Source organism: Cnephaeus nilssonii, assembly GCF_951640355.1.
Source record: "Cnephaeus nilssonii genome assembly, chromosome: 5".
Classification (NCBI taxonomy): domain Eukaryota; kingdom Metazoa; phylum Chordata; class Mammalia; order Chiroptera; family Vespertilionidae; genus Cnephaeus; species Cnephaeus nilssonii.
The window spans coordinates 32,515,533-32,521,766 of record NC_137076.1 but is presented as its reverse complement, the minus strand read 5'-3'; positions in this window follow the sequence as shown (position 1 = coordinate 32,521,766).

Here is a 6,234-nt window from a genome sequence, read left to right as displayed (position 1 = left end):
ATTGGTTATTCTAAAATATAGAAATGAGCTCAAATGCTTTTTCAAGTTTACATGATCTAAAATTAATCTAATAAATTTTAGTTTAAATTTTTGTTACTTTAAATTTTTGAATCATTAGTATTTTACCCAGGTCTTACAAAAATAAGTCTATAATCACTGACTTTGAATTCTATGAAATATGTTTCTAGAAGTTATAAAATGTCCAACATAAAGAATGCTAATTGCTTACTTCTTAGTTTTCATTAAAAGTTGAGGTTTTATGGGTTAAAAATCTCAATACTACATGTAGAAATAACATTGCAGTATTGCAGAAGGACCTCTGGAACCTCTCAAAAGATTGATCTTTCATGGGAAGCGTTGTAAAATAAGTGATAAAAAAAAACTTTTAAGGTATATTGTATGGGGGTGTAAATTAAATAGTCAGTGTTATAAGAAACCCAAGACAACCATTTGGTTCTTTAATGATTCCTGGCTGCCCAAATTTCAGTTTTTGCATTCCTTCATGCATCATAGTGCATTTAAGCTGACTTAAATTAGATGAAGGAACTTATGAGCTGGAATTATTGAAAGGAGACATCTTACATTATTGCCAATGTTTGATAGAGTCACTTTAAGAAATTGCCAAGTTGGTAATTAATCACTTCCTTTCACAGAAAGCTTGCAGAAAGCACAGACTTTAGATAATGTTTCTTTTTTAAAGAAAATCAAATAAAATCCACTCACTCTCCAACCTCATTGGAAGGGACCTTATCAGATGTCTAACTGCAAATGAACATCTTCCCTTGTCTCTGACACTCAATAATGGACATTAAAGACTCCTTCAGATGAGAAGCCATTGACATAAAACTAACCCAAAGACATATACTAATTTCAATCCTAACCTTAATTTAGCTCTAATCCTAACATCAAACCTAACCCTAAACCTATACCAAAATTCAACACTAAACTTAATCTTAACTCTGTTTAATGTTATATTCAATTGGAACCCTATCCCTAACCATATACTACTCTTAACCTAATACTAACCCCAAACCTAATCTCAAACCTAATCCTAATCCTTATCCTAACCCTACACCTAACCTCAACACTAATCATAATCTTATCACTTAAAACTACATTTAAAACAAACCCTAAAATCTAAACCTAACCATAACCCTAACATTCAAATATAATTTTAACATAAACCCTAACCCTACCTTAATTTAAACCTCAACCCTAATGCTAACTTTAACCCTAATATTATGCCTAAATCTATACCTAATCCTAACCCTTAAACTAATCCTAACCTTAACCATACACCTAATCTCAACTCCGAAACTAACTCTAACCCTTAGCCATATACCATAAACATAAGTCTAATCCTAACCCCAAACCAAACCCTAACCCTAACCTTAAGCCTACATCTAACCCCAAGCCTACCTTAACCCAAAACCCAACCCTGAGTAATATTTCTAACCCTGTACCTAACTCTATCTCACCCTAATTTTAACCATAACACTACACCAATACCTAACTGTCTCCATAAACCTAATCCTAGTCATACCTAAAATAACTTCTACCACTAATTTATACCTAACCTCAAACCTAATCCTAACTTTAACCCCAACTCTAACACTAACCTCAATTTCAACTCTACCCCTAAAATCTTACATAACCTCAACCCAACTCTTCCTTATACCTAACACTTTCCATAATCCTAACAGTAACTCTCATCTCATACCTGGTTTACCTCAATCCCAAATCTAATCTAACCCTAAGATTAACCCTAATGCTAACCCAAACCACACCCATAACTTTAACCCTATACCTCGCTTCAACCCTAAACCTGACCCTAACTTTAAACCTTACCCAATACCTAATCTTAAACCCAATCCTAATCCTAAACTAATTCTAACCCTAACTCTATACCTAACCACAATCCTAGCCCTAACCCTATACCTAATGCTCTCTATATCCATAAACCTAACCTTAACATAAACCTTAACCTTATACTTAAACTCAACGTAACCCTAACATTAAATCTAACTTTCTAAACCAGCCACATTGAGAGTGGTAGGAAGGACGAAGACAGAACAAGCTGCCCCACCCCCCCCACCCCCCGGCCCCACTTCACCTCACCTCACCCCAGCCAGGGTTCCAGTGCCAGAAAGAGAAGTCCCCATAACTTCTGGCTGTAAGAACCAGCAGGGTTGCAGCTGAGGGAGACAGAGTTGCTGGAATCCCAGGAAGTTCTTCATAAAGAGCCCATGCACGGATTTATTTAAACTCCCTCTGAACTCATGCTGGGGCAACAGCTTGAAAGAAACCAGGGACAAAGAGGAAGAAACAGAATTGTCTGGCATCAAATTGAGAGCTTGGGAGGAGGCATCTTTCTGCCAGATGAAAGTGCTGGCAGAGGCTATTGTTCCTTTTCTGAGACAACTGCCCCAAAGAGCCAGCAGGTGGGCACCATATCTGAGTCTCCATCAACTTGGCTCACCCTGTTTGCCCCTGCCATGGTGATTCCCTGAGACCCTGCCCCACCAAATTGCAGGCCCACCCAGTAGCTTTTCCATACAAATGGCCTATGTTGGCTCATGCTTCACACATTGCTAAAATCTCTCAAGCAGCATCTGGCCTCAGCACGCACCATACCTCTTGCTATGTGGCCCCAGACCAGGCACTAGCCACAGCCAGCCTCGGTTAGCAGCTCGGCCTCACCTGTGCACCTCCAAGCCCAACACAAGCAGCAGCCATCTTCAGATCACTTTGTAGCTCATGCCAGGTGGCCCCAGGCAGGACACTAGTGGTGGCTGATCTTGGCTTGCACCTCCTGGGAAGCCCCAGAGCCAGGGCACCTCGTAGACAGCTTCAGGCCACATTGCAGCAACATCCAACTACCTCCACAAATGATACACTCAAGAGGTGGACTCAGCAGACATCAGAGCCCTGCTGAATTCAGTCCTACTCTGTGGGGTGGGCCCCTGCACAGCTGATCCTCCATGGTGGTTGGTGGTAGTAGCCAGTCCTTGCTGCTGATCAGCCTGGGGGGGGGTAAATCCCTCCCATTGACGTGCCAACAGTTAATCAAGGCTCAACTACAACAGGAAGGTGAACACAGCCAACACGGGGGGTGGGAGAGAAAAGGGAAGACACACCTCAAGTGCCCAGCCTGGGTGATCATGGAGGCTGTGCCACTGGACTCTACAGAACACCTACTACATTAGGCCATTCTACCAAGCCCAGGAGACAGCAGCTCTACCTAATACATAGAAAACAAACACAGGGAGGCTGCCAAAATGAGGGGACAAAGAAACATGTTCCAAAGAAAAAAACAAAACTCCAGAAAAAGAACTAAAGAAAATGGAGACAAGCAATCTACTAGATGCAGAGTTCAAAATGCTGGTTATAAGGATGCTCAATGAACTTAGAGCTTCAACAGCATAAAAAAGGACCAGTCAGAAGTGAAACATACACTAACTGAAATGAAGAATAATTTATAGGAAACCAACAGTAGAGTAGATGAAGCTGAAAATCAAATCAGTAATTTGGAATATAAGGAAGCAAAAACACCCAATCAGAACAGCATAAAGAAAAAGAATCCAAAAAAAAAAAAAAATGAGTATCAGGAGTCTCTGGGACAACTGCAAGTGAACCAACATTTGCATCATGGGGTTGCAGAAAGGAGAAAAAAGAGAGCAAGAAGTTGAAAACCTATTTGAAAAAATGACAGAAAACTTCCCTAACCTGGTGAGGCAAATAGACATACAAGTCCAGGAAGTTCAGAGTCCCAAACAAGATGAACCCAAAGAGGCACACACCAAGATACATCATAATTAAAATGCAAAAGGTTAAAAACAAAGAATCTTAAAAGCTGTTACCTAGAAGGGAGTGCCCATATGACTGTCAGCTGATTTCTCAACAGAAACTCTGCAGGCCAGAGCAAGTGGCAATAAATATTCAAAGTGATGAATAGCTAGGACCTACAACCAAGATTACTCTACCCAGCAAAGCTATCATTTAGAATCTAAGGATAGATAAAGAGCTTCCCAGACAAGAAAAAGCTAAAGGAGTTCATCACCACCAAAATTAGTATTACATGAAATGCTGAAGGGTATTCTTTAAGAAGAAAGTGGAAAAACTATAAAATGATGAATAAAATGGCAATAAATACCTATCAACTATTGAATCTAAAAACAAAATAAACTAGCAGAACAGAAACAGACTCCATAGATACAGAGAACATTTTGACAGTTGCCAGGTGGGAGGGGGTTGGGGAAAGGATGAAAAAGGAAGGGATTAAGAAGTACAGATTGGTTACAGAATAGATGTAAAGCAAAGCATTGAGAATATAGTCAATATTCTAATAAGTATGTATGTGTCAGATGGGTACAAGATTTATCAGGATGACCACTTAGTAATATATTGCCTAGTCACTGGGTGTATACCTAAAACTCATATAATACTGTATGTCAACTGTAACTGAAAAATAAAAAATGATTTTTAAAAAACTTAGACTGCCCAAGATTCAGTTTTCTCCTCTGTAAAAAAAAGAATAATGAGAGATTTGCACTCAGGGCTGCCTGAGGGACTTGGCGGCAGCGGTCAGCTGTGTTCTCTCCCATAAAAAAAAAAAAAAAAAGAATAATGAGAGAATAATAATAATAGTATTCCTAATTTATCAGATTACTTCCAATTGGTTTGTCTACCACCAAACATTTATAAAACATTGAATATTATAGTATAACAAATAATAACAATATGGAGTGTCTATTCTTATGAAGTTTACAATCTAATTTGAGAGACAAAGCATAAGACTTAAAATTTATAAATGTGGTATAAACACACAATGGAATATTATTCAGCCTTAAAAAGGGAAGGAAATTCCGATACACTACAATATGAATGAATTTCGAAGACATTACGCTAAGTGGGGGAAAACAGTTAAAAAGGACAAATATTGTATGGCGTACTGAGAATTATCACATTCATACAGATAGAAAGTAGAATAGTGGTTGCCAGAAGGTAGAAGGAGAGAGAAAGGGGAGTTGTTTAATGGCTACAGAGTTTCAGTGTGGGAGGTAAAAAGTTCTGGAGATGAATGATGGTGATGGTTGCACAAAAATATGTATGTGCTCAAAGCTACTGAACTATCTGTATACTTAGAAATGATTAAAATGATAAACTTCATGTTATGTACCTTACCATAATAATAAGATTTATAATTTAAATATTTACATAAGGAAAATTAAAGTTCAACACTACATTGTAACATAAACCAGTAAATTAGAAATTATCAAAAGTCATTTTAATTTTAATAAAATGTATACATATTTAAATAAATTTAATTTAAAAATATAAATTTTAAAAAGAGTAGAAATGAGATGTATGAGGCTGCTATTGGTGTCACACAGCATGTTTCACAGGAAACTATAAGTAGAAAGAGAACACTAAAATAATGAAGCAAGTATTGTATAGTAAATTAACCAGTAACATCGTCATTTATTTATTTTAATATTTTTATTGATTTCATAGAGGAAGGAAGAGGGAGAGAGAGATAGAAACATCCATGATGAGAGAGAATCATGGATCAGCTGCCTCCTACAAGTCCCCCACTGGGGATCGAGCCCACAACCCAGGCATGTGCCCTTGACCGGAATCGAACCTGGGACCTTTCAGTACGCAGGCTGACGCTCTATCCACTGAGCCAAACCAGCTAGGGCAACATGGTCATTTATTATCATTATCAAGTATTATGTGCTGCTACACTTTTATATGACTGTCAGTAGGTGTGTTCACACCAGCAGCACTACAAATACATGAGTAATGCATTGTGCTATGATGTTAGGACAGCTGCATCATCACTAGACCATAGGAATTTTTCATTATAATCTTATGGGATCGTGATTGTACATGTGGTCTGTTGTTGACCAAAATGTGATTATGTGACACACTGACTATACGTATAAATGAACAGAACTGAAATGAGAGTCCAGAAATAAGCCCATCCGTCCACAGACGGATGTTTGACGAGGGCAGACATCATCAAATTGGGTCAAGAAAGGTCTTTTCAGCAAATGGTGCGAGGTGACTGACTGTTCACCGGCACAGCAATGAAACTGGACGCTTACCTCACAGCACATACAAAAATTAACTCAAAATATATAAAAGGTTTAAATGTAGTAGGTAAAATAAACTCTCAAAACATGAATCTTCATGACCTTGGATCTTACAAAAAGCACAGGCATTGAAAGA